This window comes from Carcharhinus amblyrhynchos, chromosome 8 (assembly GCF_965287045.1).
Source record: "Carcharhinus amblyrhynchos chromosome 8, sCarAmb.v2.hapA, whole genome shotgun sequence".
Classification (NCBI taxonomy): domain Eukaryota; kingdom Metazoa; phylum Chordata; class Chondrichthyes; order Carcharhiniformes; family Carcharhinidae; genus Carcharhinus; species Carcharhinus amblyrhynchos.
The window spans coordinates 110,058,796-110,077,421 of NC_137331.1; the positions used below are offsets into that span (position 1 = coordinate 110,058,796).

General features: G+C 45.6%; 1 protein-coding gene across 1 annotated transcript in view; it reads right to left on the bottom strand.

Annotated features, from left to right (window-relative positions):
- Positions 1–18,626, bottom strand: part of lama1 (laminin, alpha 1) — a 314,737-nt gene that overhangs the window by 261,034 nt on the left and 35,077 nt on the right. The gene's annotated exons all lie outside the window — the stretch shown is intronic.

Here is an 18,626-nt window from a genome sequence, read left to right on the forward strand (position 1 = left end):
CATGGAATTCACAAGAAAGAAAGCATCAACAGCTGCCTAACAGGCCATTTCCTCTGGCATTTTAATGCAAAGATTTCTGATTCGAGACATATATTTGCAGACAAGCAAAGCAAATGCAATCTAACCTGCAAAGAACACATGCTCAGTCCCTGAGTTTTAAACTGTGTAACTGCAATTGTTTTAGTAAACGGTTTGTCGCTAATGTTAATGAGCCATGACAATTAAGAAAATCACATTTGTAAGCACTTCCATAGAATCCACAGAATCCCTACAGTGCAGCAGGAGGCCATTCTGCCCATCGACTATGCATCGACCACTATCCTACCTATTCCCATAACCCCGCATTTTTACCCTGCTAATCCCCCTGACACTAAGGGCATGGCCAATCAACCTAACCTGCACATCTTTCAAGTGTGGGAAGGACTCAGAGCACCCAGAGGAAACCTATGCAGACATGGGGAGAACATGCAAACTCTACACAGTCAGTCACCTGACGCCTGAATCAAACCCAGGTCCCTGGTGCTGTGAGGCAGCAGTGCTAACCACTGTGCCGCCCCATCACTTACGGATGAAAAATAGCAGATCTGGTCAAACTACATTGACTGGTTTCATTTAGTCCGACCGCTTGGCTATTTCGATTGCTTTGAAACCTGTCGGAGTGCAGTTCAGACCATGGCACCAATGGGCAAGGCACTGCATGTGAGAGAACAGTAATGAGTGGAAAGGTTGTCATTCCAGGAGATGCTATAGTCATGGGGGAAGAGGGGTGTTTCTGTAACTGGCACTGTGAGACCCCTGTGGGGTGCTGCCTTGCTGGTGCTAGGGTCAAGGATGTCACATAGAGGGTGCAAAACATGGGGTGTGAGAGAGTCAATGCAACAGGATGGGGGTAAGTGAGAAGTTGAGTACAACCCAGCTGACCAGTGGAACCTGGTGATCCCATGCAAATAAAAACCCCTCCAATTTGCCCCACAAACTACTGCAAGGGCATTGCTGGCATTCACAAGTGGGCAACATTCTGGTGTGACCTTTAAGTTTATTTATTAGTGCCACAAGTAGGCTTACATTAACACTGCAATAAAATGACTGTGAAATTACCCTAATCGCCACACTCAAAGCGCCTGTTCGGTGACACTGAGGGAGAACTTAGCATGGCCAACGCACCCTAACCAGAGCGTCTTTTGAAGCGTGGGAGGAAACCCATGGAAACCCAGGCAGCCACGGGGAGAACATGCAGAATCCGCACAGACAGTGACCCAAACCAAGAATCGAACCTGGGTCCCTGTCACTGTAAGGCAAGCAGTACTAACCACTGTGCCGCCCACACTCTCAACCCATTGTTTTTCTGGTTTTATTCTTTCTACTACGTCAGCAATAGAAGAAAAGTCTACTAACAACAATTGATTACAAGATCATCTGCCGTGTAGGAGTAATACTCGATCGGATCGTCAAGAATGGTTCAATCAACATTTACAACTCCTGGGGCTAAAAAGAATTGCATGAAAAGAATTATAAAACATTTTTTTCAATAGATGGTTTTCAAAGGGCTTCCGTTAATTCATTATATATTTCAGCTCCTCACCCGATTCTTTTCCCAAAGTTGGGAGCTCTCCCTAGATCAGGACCCCAAGAATATTTTCCAGTATTTCTAACAATGCCTGCCATGTGCCTATCCAGTTAGATTCGTAGAATCCCTACAGTGCAGAAGGAGGCCATTCGGCCCATCGAGCCTACACTGACCACAATCACACCTAGCCCCTATCCCCATGTATTTACCCTGCTCATACACTTTGGGACCCTAAGGGTCAATTCAGCATGGCTAATCAACCTCACCCGCACAACTTTGGACTGTGGGAGGAAACCGAAGCCAGGGAGAATGTGCAAACTCCACAAAAATGGTGACCCAAGGCCCGGAACTGAACGTGGGTCCCTGGCACCATGAGGCAGCAGTGCTAGCCCCTGTGCCAACCCCGGTGCCACCATGCCACCGTTAGAGAACATGGTGGGTTTGTTTGATCACTGGGGGCGTTGGAGGTGCAGAGGAAATGAGAGATTCATAGCGCAGACACATTTAGTGTGATTCAGTGGCTGGTGTAATTGCTTTCTAACCATGGATGGCACGCGCTGTTGCCTCAAAGTGCCAGGACCTGCGTTTGATTTCCAACTTGGGTCACTGTCTGTGTGGAGTTTGCACATTTTCCTCCTGTCTACATGGGTTTCCTCCAAGTGCTCCAGTTTCCTCCCACAGTCCAGTGATGTGCAGGTTACGTTGATTGGCCATGCCAAATTGACCCTGAGGGCAGCATTTTCCCAGACACTGACCACACGAAGGTCCGATGGCAGGATTTCCTGGTTTCTGGACGAGCGTGGCCGGAAAATCCCATCCTTAGCAACAGGGGATTTAGCAGCATAAATACACGGGGTTAGGATAGGTGGGACTGTTGTTAGTGCAGGCTGAATGGGCTAATTAGCCTCCTTCTGCACTGTAGGGATTCAATGATATGATCGATTCTATGGAAGTGAGCCCGAGTTGTCGGCTGAAACCCAAAAGGGCTTCAGCGAAACAACATCTTCGTTTGAATGAAAGATAAAGATCGAATCAAATGACATTGCTAAGTTACAGTTTTCTCTTTTAAAAAGCATTTAGACATTACATAGGTATGACGGGTATAGAAGGATATGGGCCAAATGTGGGCAATTAGGATTAGCTTAGGGGTTTTAAAGAAAAGAGCAGTATGGACAAGTTGGGCCGAAGGGCCTGTTTCCATGCTGTAAACCTCTATGACTCTACTGAAGAGTAGGCAGCTTGCTTAAACACAGGCAGACTAACTCTGAATCACTTCAAATTTGAACGTTAATTATTTCCTATTTTCATTTAGGCTGAATTACTACATCAATGATTTGATAAGTTGTGGCACAGGGGATTTTTCTTCTCTAACAAAACTGGCTGCATCTGATTTGCCACGCAGGATCTGCACGCAGGCCTGCCTTTTCTGAAAACAAAAACAACTGATTCTCAATCTGGGCATGTGAAAACCCATTTCACACGGGTCAAAGTGGCAGCTTCCTCCATCGTGATTGATAACCTCGAACGAAGCTACCGGATTTCAGGAACTTCCCAAACAAGTTAAGCCAAACAGCTGGATCCATTCAGAAACACTCTTTTAACAAAAAAGAACAACGTCAAAAGATGCCAACATAGAGGCAGATGAATCAAATACGACACCAGGAAATCCTCGTGCAGAATATATGACGTGGTGAGAGACACACGGGAGACAGCTGTTGAAATGTTTCAGAATGACTGGAGTAAAAGTTATCAATGGGTAACAACTTTGGTGATTCTTATTTTTTTGAAAGTAGTTGGTGCTTTTTTTACGTCAATGGCCACAAAAATTGACTTTTGTTTGGTTATTATCACATATATTAGCATACATCAAAACATATTAATCCATAATAATAAATCAAATCAAATTATTGACTAAAGTGAAGAAAAAAGTTAATTTATTAGTCACAAGTAGACTTATATTAACACTGCAATGAAATTACTGAGAAAGTCCCCTAGTCGCCACACTCTGGGGCCTGTTCGGTACACCGAGAGAGAATTTAGCACCTAACTTGCACATCTTTGGACTGTGGGAGAAAATCGGAGCACCTGGAGGAAACCCATGCAGACGCTTTTTGATTTGATTTGATTTATTATTGTCACTTGAATTAGCATACAGTGAAAAGTATTATTTCTCGCGCGCTATACAGACAAAGCACACCGTACATAGAGGAGGGAATGAGTGAGTGCAGAATGTAGTGTTACAGTCATAGCTATGGTAGAGAGAAAGATCAACTCAATGCAAGGTAAGCCCATTCAAAAGTCTCGACAGCAGCAGGGAAGAAGCTGTTCTTGAGTCGGTTGGTACATGATCTCAAGATTTTTTGTATCCTTTTCCCGTGGGGAATGTGCAAACTCTTGATTACTATCTTAGTATCATTAGTATAATGTATCATTAGTATCTTAGTATCATTAGTATAATAGTAAGATTACTATCTTACCATCAAATAAACTGGTTGGACTCTAGCCTGGTGTTGTGAGACTTCTTACTGTGTTTAACCCAGTCCAACGCCGGCACCTTTACATCAAACTCCACCCAGACAGTGACCCAACCTGGGAATCAAACCTGAGTCCCTGGCGCTGTGAGGCAGCAGTGCTAACCACTGTGCCGCCCTAACATTTTGAGTTAAGGATTCTATGCATCAGTTTTTAGCCAGATGTCAAATGATTTTCATATCTAAGCAACCATCTTGTTTGAGGGTTTGAAAACATTGCATGCTGGTTTTTCGCTCAGTCGGCGCTCTTTCTATGAATGCAGAGTTGAAGTACGTGTGTTATTTTCGTAGCAATAAGACCCTGCCAGAAATACATAACTGAAACAATTGTCGATGAATATCACTGCTTCAAGTGTGGCCAAATCTCCATATGAATGAAGTTGCAAGTGCACTTGTTCATCAATGCTTCAGTGTTAAGACTATTAATAGAGGCATATGTTCAATAACTTAATTACCCAAACTGCTCTGACTGTGCAAGACCACAGAAACACACGGCTGAAGTTGACATTTCTCAGCAGGATGAAGGAGGCAGGACGGAAATGGAGGTGTCAATTCATTCCCACCCCTGCCATCTCTGCAATTCCAATAGAATGTCAAATGGCCAATTAGTGGCCCTCTGTTGGAAAGGAGGCCAATTATAGGTGCCCAGGAAGCTTACTTCCCCACCAAGATATCTTTCCCCTTACTCCCTCCCAGCCTTGCGGTTACTATCAGGGCCGGTTTCTCCTGCCTGTTTTTAGACAACATAGTCAGCCCCTGTGACTCTGAGTTCATATAAAATATATTGCCTCAGAACTTACAGTCTCCAGGTGGTCGCACCCAGAACGTACCCCCACAATGCGCGACAGAATCCCACAAAAATTGCATGTGGGAATTGCCCCCAAAGTTTGAATTTCTGATGGGCAAATTTTGGGCCTGGTTTTACCATCAAGTTGCGCCCACTGTCAGGTGCGAAAACTTGGTAAAGTTGGGCGTGAGGTGAGTAGCGTGATCCATGCCAACCTTCGCGCCAGTTCCCCCTTTGCCAAGGCCCGAAAATGGCCGCGATCAGGAATGCTCCCGAAATGGGCGCAATGGCCATTTCAAAGCATCTGCATGCATTTAAATTGACTTAATGGGCTGCACGCCCAACTTTACCAGCACTTCCCCCTATACCACTGCGCTCGTCCATCCAGACTCCGCACAGACAGTGACCCAAGATGGGAATCGAACCCGGGTCCCTGGCACTGTGGGGCAACAGTGCTAACCTCTGTGCCACCGTGCCATCCCTAATAACTTGTTCATTAACAATTGAAAATGGTGGACGGGTTGCTGATTTTGTGTTATCGTAGATTGTTGTGATGATGTCAGCTTGCCAACGTCGCGCCAAATTATTCATCAGCCTGGGGTGGCGGGGGCAGGGAATGGGCAACACAACCGATTTGGGAATGTAAAGTCCGGCTGTTAGGATCAGGAATAGTCCACCCGACACCCTTGGATCGGCTCGGTCATTCAACGAGACCATATCTGCTCTGTATCCCAATGTTATTTAACCGCTCTGCTCCACACCACCTTCCTGAACACCTTCACTTCACAAACACATCGATTTGCCTCAGCTTTCAAAGTTTCAGCCAGCCCAGAATTCATGCCCCTTCTTGAGGGGAGAGAATTCCAGATGTTCATTACCCTTTATGTGGGGAAAAATAATGCTTCCTCACAAATGTCATTCTGGCCCTGACTCATGCTGGATTCTCCCACCAGAATCCACCCGTTTCTGTCAGAGCTTTCCTGCTTCTTTATGCAAAACAACTTCTAATCAAAGGTGACGAGCCAGAAGGCTAGAAGACTGCTCCCTGGGAGCGGCAGATATATAGAACATAGAACATAGAACATTACAGCGCAGAACAGGCCCTTCGGCCCACGATGTTGCGCCGACCAGTTAAAAAACAATGACCCTCTAACCTAAACCAAACCCTTACCATCCATAAACCTATCCACGGATCTCTTAAATGCCCCCAAACTAGGCGCATTTACAACTGCAGCAGGCAGGGCATTCCAATCCCTCACCACCCTCTGGGTAAAGAACCTACCTCTGACATCCGTCCTATAACTACCACCCCTTAATTTAAAGCTATGCCCCCTCGTACTAGCTTTCTCCATCCGAGGAAAAAGGCTATCACCGTCCACCCTATCTAAACCTCTAATCATCTTATATGTTTCAATAAGGTCCCCTCGTAGCCGCCTTCTTTCTAACGAAAACAACCTCAAATCCCTCAGTCTCTCCTCATAGGACCTCCCCTCCATACCAGGCAACATCCTGGTAAACCTCCTCTGCACCCTCTCCAAAGCCTCCACATCCTTCCTATAATGTGGAACTGCACACAATACTCCAAGTGCGACTGCACCAGTGTTTTGTACAGTTGCAACATGACGCTGCGGCTCCTAAATTCAATCCCCCTACCAATAAACGCCAAGACACCGTATGCCTTCCTAACAACCCTATCTACTTGATTCCCAACTTTCAGGGATCTATGTACACATACACCTAGATCCCTCTGTTCATCCACACTATTCAGAGTCCTACCGTTAGCCCTATACTCTACACATCCGTTATTCCTACCAAAGTGAATTACCTCACACTCTTCCGCATTAAACTCCATCCTCCACCTCTCAGCCCAGCTCTGCAACTTATCCAAGTCTCCCTGTAGACTAAGACACCCTTCCTCACTATCTACCACACCTCCGACTTTGGTGTCATCAGCAAATTTATGGAGGATGAGTAACACAGTGGTTAGCAATCACAGTGCAAAGGACCCGGGTTCAATTCAGGCCTCGGGTCGCTGTCTGTGTGGAGTTTGCAAACCCCCCGCTTTGTCTGCATGGGTTTCCTCCGGGAGCTCCAGTTTCCTCCAACAGTCCACAGATGTGCAGGTTATGTGGATTGGCCATGCTGAATTGCCCCCTAGGGGGACTAGCTAGGGTAAATACATGGGGTTATGGGGACAGCACCTTAGGTTGATTGGCCATGCTAAATTGACCCTGGTGGATTGAAGGGTAAAAATGTGGGGTTACGGGAATGGGGACTAGATGGGATTGTGGTCGGTGCAGACTCGATGGGCTGAATGGCCTCCTTCTGCACTGTAGGGAGTCTGTGATTCTATGATGTGGGGTTAAAGTGGAAACAGCAGCCTGGCTTATCCACTGTACGCTCTGCCAGCCTACAATTTTCCAGGTCAAGCAAACGAATGAGGGAGAATTGGAACCTTGTAAACCTGCAACTGGAACACTCCAGCCAGCCAGTCTGTACAAGAAACAATCCTGTTCCCATTCCGGAACTTCAGCGCGTACACATTTCCCATCTCAATATCAGGAGCTCAGCTTTCCTTAACAACCACCAGATTCTCAAGGGAGGATCTCCACTTCCCTCTCTCCAGCTTCACTGACCAGGTCAGAATTCCACACTGGGGATTCAATTTAACCTTGCAATAGTATTTTGTCAAGTGCAGTTTATCAAGTTGTCCCTGGAGATCCTTTTTTCCCTTTGGTATTTTACCATGTGTATCTCATTAAGTTACCTTAGCGTGACTGCTACGTATATCACAGTCTAACTGTAAAGAGGCAGTGAAAGTGAAGCAGTCTTTATCAGGAACTGATGGGAGAATTGCTACTATCGTCAATGCCATTCTGATGAGTCAGCAGCTACTAAGAAGCAGGCCCCATATCTTTATTTCCCGCACAAATTATTCTCCTATTGTCTCCTGCACAGGTCCCTCCAATCCCGATACCTCCTGATCAATGGGCAAATTGATCTATTCGTGTCTGATCAGGATCAGGAATGGGAGACCTTGCTGCCTCTGGTGATGCCAACTGTACATTTTCACCACTGTCCCAGCTCAGAATGACTGGCTCACCACAGACTATAGAGCAGAGGCCAAACCGACCAGTGCCTGTTGGATCCCCCGGGCTCACTGACTTCCGCTGCCCATTCATCAGAGCCCCGGACCACCTCAGTTCCTTTCTAACTCACTTTATACTCCCCCACCTTACCCTCCACCCACTCGCTTGCCCCGACACTGCCCAGAGCAGCCGCAACAGCTTTGTGCTCCCAACGGGTGCCCCAAGTAGCGAACTAACAGCTTCACCGTGCCAGGGACCTGGATTAACTCTGGTCTTGGGTCACTGTCTATGTGGAGTTTGCACGGTCTCCCTGTGTCTGTGTAGGTTTTGTCTGGGTGCCCTGGTTTCCTCCAAAGATGTGCAGGTTAGGTGGAGTGGCCACGCTAAATTGCCTATTAGTGTCCCAAGAAGTGTAAGTTAGGGGGATTACCAGGATGAATGTATGGGGTTATGTGGAAAGGGCAGATGCTGTGTCAGAGAGTTGGTTCTGACTCGATGGGCCGAGTGTCCTCCTTCTGCACTGTAGAGATCCTATGAAAATGCTCAGATTGGCTCCGGCAACATGGATCTCAAGGCATTTCTTTATCAGTGACACAACTTGAATCGTTTTACTGCATTAAGATGCTATATAAATGCAAGTTGTTGATACTGTGTGAAAGATAGACAGTGTCTTGTTGAGTGGTATTCTGTGCCACTTCAACACAACTAATTAATGTGCTGCTCCCGCTCCCACTCCCAGCGCCAAATTGGAATTGACCACCATTAATGAGATACGGTGAACATTTCAGGAAGGACACCTTCCAGACATCAGGAACTTTGATGAAATGAGGATTGTTACAGGATCACAACACAGAATCGGATGAGGAAAGGTCATACTAGCACATTATCCAGGAGAACACGCAGCACCTCGATCACATCACCCAATTAGTTTCTATTCGATTCCAGGGATTTCTTTGCCTTGATCATCCTATTGAAGAGTCCATTTTACTTAATGATCACTGGCGGCATGGTGGTTAGCACTATCGCCTCATCGGGCCAGGGAGCCGGGTTCGATTCCCGGCCTCAGCTCACTGTCCGTGTGGAGCTTACACATTCTCCCCGTGTTTCCTCCAGGTGTTCCCCTTTCCTCTCACAGTCCAAGGATGTGCGGGTTAAGTAGGATTGGCCACGCTAAATTGGCTCTTAGTGTCGCGGGTTAGTAGGGTAAATGCATGGGGTTAGGGCCTGGGTGGGAATGTGGTTGGGGCAGACATGATGGGCCCAATGGCCTCCTTCTGCACTGTAGGATTCTGTGGCCTTAAATTAACACCCCAGGATGCAGCAGTGTGTAAATTCAGCAACGTATGAAATTCATTCCCTACAACAATGACAGCGCTTCCAAAAGAACTTCATTAACTGTAAAACACTCTGGAACAGCCTCAGGTTGAAGCAGTGCCATATACATGCAAGTTGCTTCTTTCTCTGATATTTGAATACATTTATTACAGATCTCTGCTAAAATAGTTTCAGACGAATCATTCCAGTTGGAAGCCTATCATGTCTGGATCGTGAATTTGTGCGTAACTTCCTGGGCAGAAAGTGGAACAGTTTTATTTTCTATAACTGTTCATATCTAATAACCTTAACTTGGAAATATTAATAGTCAATTATGACTCTTGCACAAACATCGCCTCAGCGAGTTTGCTTGCAAAGTGCTTTATTGAGTACTGTACCCCAAAGTGATAACGCCTGAACATCTGGGATGAAAAATATAGCATCACATAACTTAAAATTCAGCAGATACTTCGCACACAATAGCTGGAATTTTTCCTGCTTCGTCCACCCTGGAATCGGGGTAGGTGAGGCTTGCAGAAGAGGATTCTCCATTGGCCTTGGGTAGGATGCTACGAGCCTTGCCCTAGCGATGTCGTAAAATCCCACCCTTTCTGCTGCACAGTTTGTTTGTACCATTTTAAAACCTAAGATTACATGAGATAGGTGAAGCACTGACAATATTCAGAGAACTGAAGGTAGATTAGGAATGAAATGAATCAAAGCGACCCTTTGGCCCATCGCAGTTGTGCTGGCCATCAAGCACCTATCTATTCTAAACCCACTTTCCAGCACTTGGTCCACAGCTTTTTATGCTGTGGTGTTTTAAATGTCCATCTAAATACTTATTAAGTGTTGTGAGGGTTCCTGCCTCTATCACCCTTTCAGGCAGTGAGTTCCAGATTCCCACTACCCTCTGAGTGAAGTTTTTCCCTCAAATTCCCAACTAAATCTCCAGCCCCTTACCTGAAATCTATGCCCCCTGATTATTGAGCCCTCTGCTAAGGGTTTCTTCCTATCTATGTTCCTCATGATTTTGCACACTCGATTAGTTCCCCCCCTCAACCTTCTCTGCTCCAAGGAAAACAACTCCAGCCTAACCAACATCTCCTCATAGCTGAAACACTCCAGCCAAGGCAATATCCTGGTGAATCTCCTCTGCTTCCTATCTAGCACAATCACTCCTTTCCTGCAGGCCAAGTAACATATTGTTGATAGCATCATTTCCCAAATTTTTCCAGTAACAGAGCCTCTGCCAAGAATCCCTGAGAAACACTCTTAGTATGTTGAAAATAATCGATTTGTGTTACAAAATAATTGACTTTTTGTGGTATGAACCTACGACAACAAATTCACAGCAATCTTCGATTTCTAATGGGTACACGTATTAAAATTTAAAAGTTATCTTATTCAACAAAATACTTAAGACTTACACTCTTTTCATTTTTAACAGCAGTGCTAAAGCTGCTTCTCCTGCTGACAAATTCATTTAGCATTTTGAGTGATACTTGAGAGCTGGATTGTCATACCACACACACACACACACACACACTCTCCCTCCTCTCTTGCACACATTCTCCTTACACACACACACAAGCACACACACACACGCACATACATGATAGAAGCTATTGAGTAGATTTAAATGCATGACAAAACCAAGTTAGCTTCAGTGTGAGTTGAGTCAGAACAATGACCATTGTGTCACTATAACTCGACTCTCTACTATGTTCGTGGTCTTTCAGCCAGAGCCACAGAAAATTCTTCAGGGCAGATCATATTCACACACCAGACAAAAAAATCCCACAAAGGGTTTTCATTAGCTGAGCCAAGTTTAAAATGGTAAGATACTTAATTTAAAGATAGTCCTGACAACATTGAGAGGTCACTCAGTATCTACGGACACATGGGGATAAATATTCCCATCTTACCCTGTGCAGGAATTGTCATGGGAGAACAAAGAACATAGAACGTTACAGCACAGTACAGGCCCTTCGGCCCTTGATGTTGTGCCGAGCTATGTCCGAATCCAACATCAAGCTATCCCACTGCCTACCATTCTGGTGTGCTCCATGTGTCTATCCAATAACCGCTTGAAAGATCCTGAAGTGTCCGAATCCACTATCACAACAGGCAGTCCATTCCACACCCCAACCATTCACTGAGTAAAGAACCTACCTCGGACATCCCTCTTATACCTCCCACCACAAACCTTATAGTTATGCCCCTTAGTAACAGCTACATCTGCTAGGGGAATTTCATGGACAATTTAAAAATCTGTTGACCTTCAGTGGGAAGTTTCTGTCCTGGGGCAAATGCAATTGGAGAATCCTGCCCATGATCATCACGGTGGCGCAGTGGTTAGCACTGCGGCCTCATAGCGCCAGGATCTGGGTTCAATTCCAGCCTTGGGTCACTGTCTGTGTGGAGTTTGCACGTTCTCCCTGTGTCTGTGTGGGTTTCCTCTGGGTGCTCCGGTTTCCTCCCACACTCCGGAGATGAGCAGGTTAGGTTACTTGCCATGCTAAATTGCCCTTTAGTATCAGGGAGATTAGGAGGATGAAAGCAAAATATTGCGGATGCTGGAATCTGAAACAAAAACAGAAAAGGCTGGAAAATCTCAGCAGGTTTGACAGCCTCAATGGGGAGAAAATAGAGCCAATGTTTTGAGTCTAGAGCTCTGACAAAGGGTCATCCAGACTCGAAATATTGGTTCTGTTCTCTCAACACAGATGCTGTCAGACCTGCCGAGTTAATAGGGTAAATACATGGGGTTATGAGGAAAGGACCTAGATGGGATTGTTGTTGCTGCAGGCTTGATGGGCCAAATGGCCTCCTTCTGTACTGGAAGGAGTTAATGATTCTACAAAACTCAAGCATGATGCCAGGACCAATGCTGTTTTTATTATTGTCCTCTCTCTATGCTGCGATGCCACGCAAGCCATAATCCTCACCGATGCAACAGTCACAGACTCTATCTCAGTGAAGACTGGTGACAAACAGGGCTTTGCCATCGGACCAACACTTTTCTCCTTCTTCCTCACTGCAGTCCAGCACTTTAACCCCAAAAAACTACTAATAGAGTGGAGATGATTGACATAACAGATGGGGAACTGTTAACCAACACTGTCTTCAACCCAAAATCAAAATCACTCTGAGTTCACTCACAGAGCTTCAGTACATAGATGGCATTTGCGTGTGTGCTCGGTCAGACACTGGCCATTGTTAACCATCTCACCAAAACATGGGAAAATGGACCTTTCAAACGTCCAGAAAACTATAATCCTCTACCAACCAGCACCTAGAACAAAAAACACCTTCCCACATCAATTCAGATCAACCATGAGATCTTGATTTGATTTATTATTGTCATATGCATTAGAATATAGTGAAAAGTATTGTTTCTTGCGCACAATACAGACGAAGCATACTGTTCACAGAGAAGTAAAGGAGAGAGTTCAGAATGTAGTTTTACAGTCATCGCTAGGGTGTAGCGAAAGATCAACTTAATGCAAGGGAAGTCCATTCAAATGTCTGGCAGCAGTAGGAAAGAAGCTGTTTTTGAGTCAGTTGGTATGTAACCTCAGACTTTTGTATCTTTTTCTGGACAGAAGAAGGTGGAAGAGAAACTGTCCGGGATGTGTGGGGTCCTTAATTATGCTGGCTGCTTGTTGACTATTTTACATAATTTGGGAGCTTCCTGTTGATGAAAACAGGAAGCAAAATTCATTATTTTGAAGAGCAGAAGGATCTTGGGGTCCGGGTCCATAGGACTCTTAAATCGGCCTCGCAGGTGGAGGATGTGGTCAAGAAGGCGTATGGTGTACTGGCCTTCATTAATCGAGGGATTGAGTTCAGGAGTCGGGAGGTAATCTCCAACTTTATAAGACCCTTGTCAGACCCCACTTGGAGTACTGTGCGCTGTTCTGGTCGCTTCACTATAGGAAGGACATGGAAGCTATTGAAAGGGTGCAGAGGAGATTTACAAGGATGTTGCCTGGATTGGGAGGCATGCCTTATGAAGATAGGTTGAGGGAGCTGGGACTCTTCTCCTGGAGAGACGAAGGTTGAGAGGCGACCTGATAGAGGTTTATAAAATGTTGAGAGGAATAGATAGGGTGGATTCTCAGAGGCTATTTCCCAGGGCTGAAATGGTCGCTATGAGAGGACACAGATTTAAGGTGCAGGGAAGCAAGTACAGAGGAGGTGTTAGGGGTAAGTTTTTCACTCAGAGGGTGGTGAGTGAATGGAATCGGCTGCCGTTGGTGGTGGTGGAGGTGAACTTGCTGGGGTCTTTTAAAAGACTTCTGGATGAGTATATGGGATCTAATGGGATTGGGGGTTACAGATAGTTCTATGGCTTAGTAGGTATAGAAGTGATCGGTGCAACTAGTGGGCCGAAGGGCCTGTTGTGCTGTAGTGTTCCATGTTCTATGTTCTATTATTGTCTTGAAGGTGCCAGCTCAGCATTCAGTCAACTGAAGAAGGAAGTATTTGAGGACCAAGATCTCAAAACCTGAGACTAAGGTCATCATTTTCCAGGTAGCCGTGATTCCCACATCCCCTTTTGTGTCAGAGTCCTCACCAATCTATTGCTGGCACCTCAAAACACTGGAGAGGTATTATCAGCACTGTCCTGCAAGGTCCTCCAAGTCTCATGGCCAGAAATACGGTCCAACAGTTGTGTCCTGTCCCAAGCCAACATGCTGGGCACTTAATCACTTAACATTGGTTTCAATAAACTTGTCATTCGTACGCCTAACACCAAACTCCTATAGAAACTGATCCACTCAGGACTCTGTGCAACACAAGATTACACCAGGAAAGCAGCAGAAATGCTTTCAGGATGTCCTCAGAGCAATCCTGAAGAGGTCAAATATCCTCGCCAGCTCACGGGAGAACATAAGAAATAGGAGCAGGAGTAGGCCATCTAGCCCCTCGACCCTGCCTTGCCATTCAATAAGATCACGGCTGATCTGAAGTGGATCAGTTCCACTTTCCTGCTTTCTCCCTATTACCCTTAATTCCCTTGTCTATCAGAAATCTATCTACTCGTGACTTAAATATATTCAACGAGGTAGCCCCCACCACTTCAATGGGAGGCTGTGGCTTGTGAACAACCAACAAGGTTCATTGGAGAAGGCAACAAACATATTGACACAAATCACCGGGACAAGAGGCAAAGTTGAGACACCGGAGAGAGTGCACAAATTTCTGAACCACTGTTCCACCCAAACCTTTGGGCACTATATGTTCTACAAGTGGCAGAGTCTGTAGGTGACGCATTATTTATCAACCATCTTCAGGACCCATCGAATAAGAGTGGAAATGAGTCATCCTCCGCTCCAAGGGTCTGCCTAATGGATGAACTGGATGGAACGGGCATTCGGAGGGAATTTCTCACCTGGAAAATGTGTGGTGGGGTGGGGGAGATGGGGAACTGAATATCCAGATGGAATAGTTCAGCCATACCATTAACGCCAAGGCTTAGCTTTGGCAATGAACATGCAGCCTCCCAGAAACAGGCCGAGTAAGACTGGCTAAATGCGCAAATCAGGATCATACTTCGATTGGAAAACACCAGGCAACTTTCAACTTTTGGTCACCTATCTTAAAATTTCCTTACGCAGCTCTGTGTCAAATCCATCTGCGAGCAAACACTCCTGTGAAGTGCCGTGTATCATTAAAGATGTCAGTTGGATAGCAATTGTTTTTGATTATATGCGGATGTAGGGCATTAAATGAGGTTTTACTTGAGTACATAGATAGCGACACTGACTGAAACTGTGATCGGCTTCAGTTAGGTCATATATGCTTGTAACATTTCACTCTGCAAATAAATATAGGACTGATTAAAGATTGGCCTCAGTACTATCCTTTACCACTAGGCTTCCTGGCTTAGAGAAAAAGATACTACAAAAATGCAAGTGGTTGCTGTCTTGCACTGTTTCTTAAAATATTGTCTGCTGTGGGTTTGGTGACCTCTCTTGTGGTTCTCCTACAATTATTATCATCTTATGAGACAGCAGGCTGCCATTAGTATCACTATTCTGACATCACCTAATCCATACTCAGGGCAAATTTAAAGCAACCTCTGAAAGCTGCCAAATCAGGTGGAGCACCAATTTTACACTCTGCCAAGTAGGAGGAATTTTATTGCCCACCCTGCCAGTCGGGAACCTGGTGGGATTGGGTAACATGCTGGTTTTGTACCCGGCCACAAAGTCAACGAATAAAACCGGGCCGGAGGTAAATCAAAGTTTTACACTAGCCTGTTTTCCCAGTGGTGAGTCAGATTAAAATGTTCCCCAATAAATTGCATCAACTTGAATGTGGCTGTGCCACCAATGCCCAGATGACACAAGTGGACAGTGTCAGTATAGGGTGGCACAGTGGTTAGCACTGCTGTCTCACAGCACCAGGGTCAATTCCAGCTTTGGGTCACTTGTCAGTGTGGAGTCTGCATGTTCTCCCCATGTCTACGTGGGTTTCCTCGGGTGCTCCGGTTTCTTCCCACAGCCCAAAGATAGAATCTCTACAGTGCAGAAGGAGGCCATTCAGCCCATTGAGACTGCACTGACCGCAATCCTACCCAGGCCCTATTCCCGCAATCCCACATGTTTACCCTGCTAATCCCTGACACTGGGGTCAATTTATCATGGCCAATCAACCTATCCCGCACGTCTTTGGACTGTGGGAGGAAACCGGAGGAAACCCATGCAGACACGGGGAGAATGTGCAAACTCTACATAGACAATGACCCGAGGCCAGAATTGAACCCTGGTCACTGGTGCTGTCAGGTAGCAGTGCTAACTGCTGTGCAACCCAATGAAACATAAAGAGGATTGTGCAGGTTAGGTGAATTGGCCATGCTAAATCGCCCCTCAGTGTTCCAAAATGTGTAAATTAGATGGATTGGCCATGGGAAATGTGTGGGGTTACGGGGATAGGGAGGGGGACAGGATCCGGGTAAGATCCTCTGTCAGAGAATTGGTGGAGACTCGATGGGCTGAATGGCCTCTTCTGCAGTGTGGGGTTCTCTGATATAGATATAACAGATTCACATCTGAGCTGCAATCTGCAACGAGAAATGCCAAAAGGGGCATTTTAATTTGTTGTGGCCAACAGTTACCTTACTTCATGTCAACAGCCCAAGGTTATTTGACCTGTACAACGTTGCTGCACCGTTAAATAACCGGGTTAATTCAAACGTTCGTCTTCTTCCCATTTGCACCCGACTCGAAATCGTTCGTAAATAAATCCCTCTGCTTTTATTCACATTTGAGCAACCAGACACATCTTTTTCTCCCCCCCATGCGCCCCCCCTCCAGCAAACAACAGCTTTGAATGAACAGAATTCAACTATTGTCTGACTCTGTAACAGAACTGATTCAACTCTGAGAGATTAACAATTTAAATGAACATTGCTCAGCAGGCGGGCTGCAGCTGAACGGAATGAGCACCGTGCTTGGGAAAACATCTGAAGACCTATCAACGCTCCACCACCGTCCCTGCTCTCACAGAAAAGTCAGTAGGAATACAACATCCCTTTTGTTTATCTTCTACGCCGTTTCTTGAGATGGCAAAGGTTACTCTTGCTAACCACCCACTTCTTTCGCCTGGGAGAGGAAACACTGCAGAGCTGATGTCCGCTCTGTCACTGGCTGAGCAGATGGTGTGTGACATGTTCTTGCAGTGTCGCACGCATATTCCTACCCTCCCTTCCAAAATTATGCACAAAAATTCCATAATTTGGATCCTTGCACTGACCGGGTTTGAACCCATGTGACCTGAACTCAAAATCCCCAGCATGCAGCTGGAGAGTTGAGCCCTGCCCTTACAGTGGGAATGGAGTGGGTGGAGGAAAATGGCGGCCGGGTACCACATGCTGTGGGCCTGCACGTGTTATTCCACCCACGTCATTTGTAGCTCTTGGGTTTCATGGGCTTGAACAACAGGGCTTGTTTCTTTTTCTTTATTCTTATGGGTGTTGCAGCAAGGCTGGAATTTGGTGTCCAGCCCTAATTGCCCTTGAATGACCTGCTTCCTCAGCCATTTCAGAGGGCTGTTTACAGTTGACCGCACTGCTATGGGTCTGGACGCACATGTAGGCTACACCTTGTAAAGCCAGCAGATTTCCTTACCCATCAGTGATCCAATTGGGTTTTTACAACAATTAATGGTTTTTACATTACTTTTTAAGTTTTTTTTGATCCATTCATGGGACATGGGCTTTGCTGGCTGGCCGGCCAATATTTATTGCCCAGGTCTAATTGCTCAATGGCAGTTGAGAGTCAACCACATTGCTGCTCTGGGATCAAACATAGGCCAGACCAGGTAAGGATGGCACATTTCCTTCCCTAAAGGATATTAGTGAATCAGATGGGTTTTTCAGCAATGGTTTTATGGTCATCAGTAGATTCTTAATTCCAGGTATTTTTTATTGAATTCAAATTCCACCACCTGCCATGGTCCCCAGAACATTAGCTGAGTTTCTGGATTAATAGTCTAGTGATAATATCACGAGGCCACCCCTGTACAGTAATGTAAATGCCTTTAGAGATGTTATTACTGACAACCATGGTGAAATATGAACCCACAGAGCATTAGTGTGGGCCTGTGGATCACTAAACAAATGACAATACCACCACTGTCTCCCCCTAAATCCGATAATTTAACTTGGACTCCAGTGTGTTGCAATGTCCAGAACCGAACTGTCCAAACAGACCAAGAACCACGCCGAAACCCGGCTAACAGAGGTGCAGATGTGTTCCTGATTATTCTCTTTTAGTCTGAGTGGGATGGAAGGAGCAGGGATGTTTCCCCAGGGCCCACCTGGAAACATTAGACTTCCACTGGGCTCAGACCTCACGGTAACCGTGGAGACCACCCGCACACCTCCCCTTCTCCTGCCCTCGGCTCGTGCTCAGTCCAAGTGCAAAATCCAGCCTGAGAAATAAATGAGAAAGGCAGCGCATTGCTTTAAGTGGGCTAATTTTTAACCAAAGCTTTCACTCTGGTTTACAGGAGCAAGTTCTTTCTAATGACCACACGTGATTGAATAGAGTAACATTATCTACAAAGATTTGTGATACTCGAGTCGGCATAACCAAGAAAACAATGAAATCCAAAAGCAGTTTAGTCAATAAACTGTCTAATCGTATAAGAGAAGCAAAATTATCTGTAACAAAAAGGTACACCCTATCAAAACCTTAGGGTCAAATGTGCCTTGTAAAGCAATCTTTGATACCAAATGTGCACATTGTATGACTGTAGTAAAACATGATAATAAAATCATACAATTCTATTGTCCGCTTTGATCAAACATTAACAGGTAACAA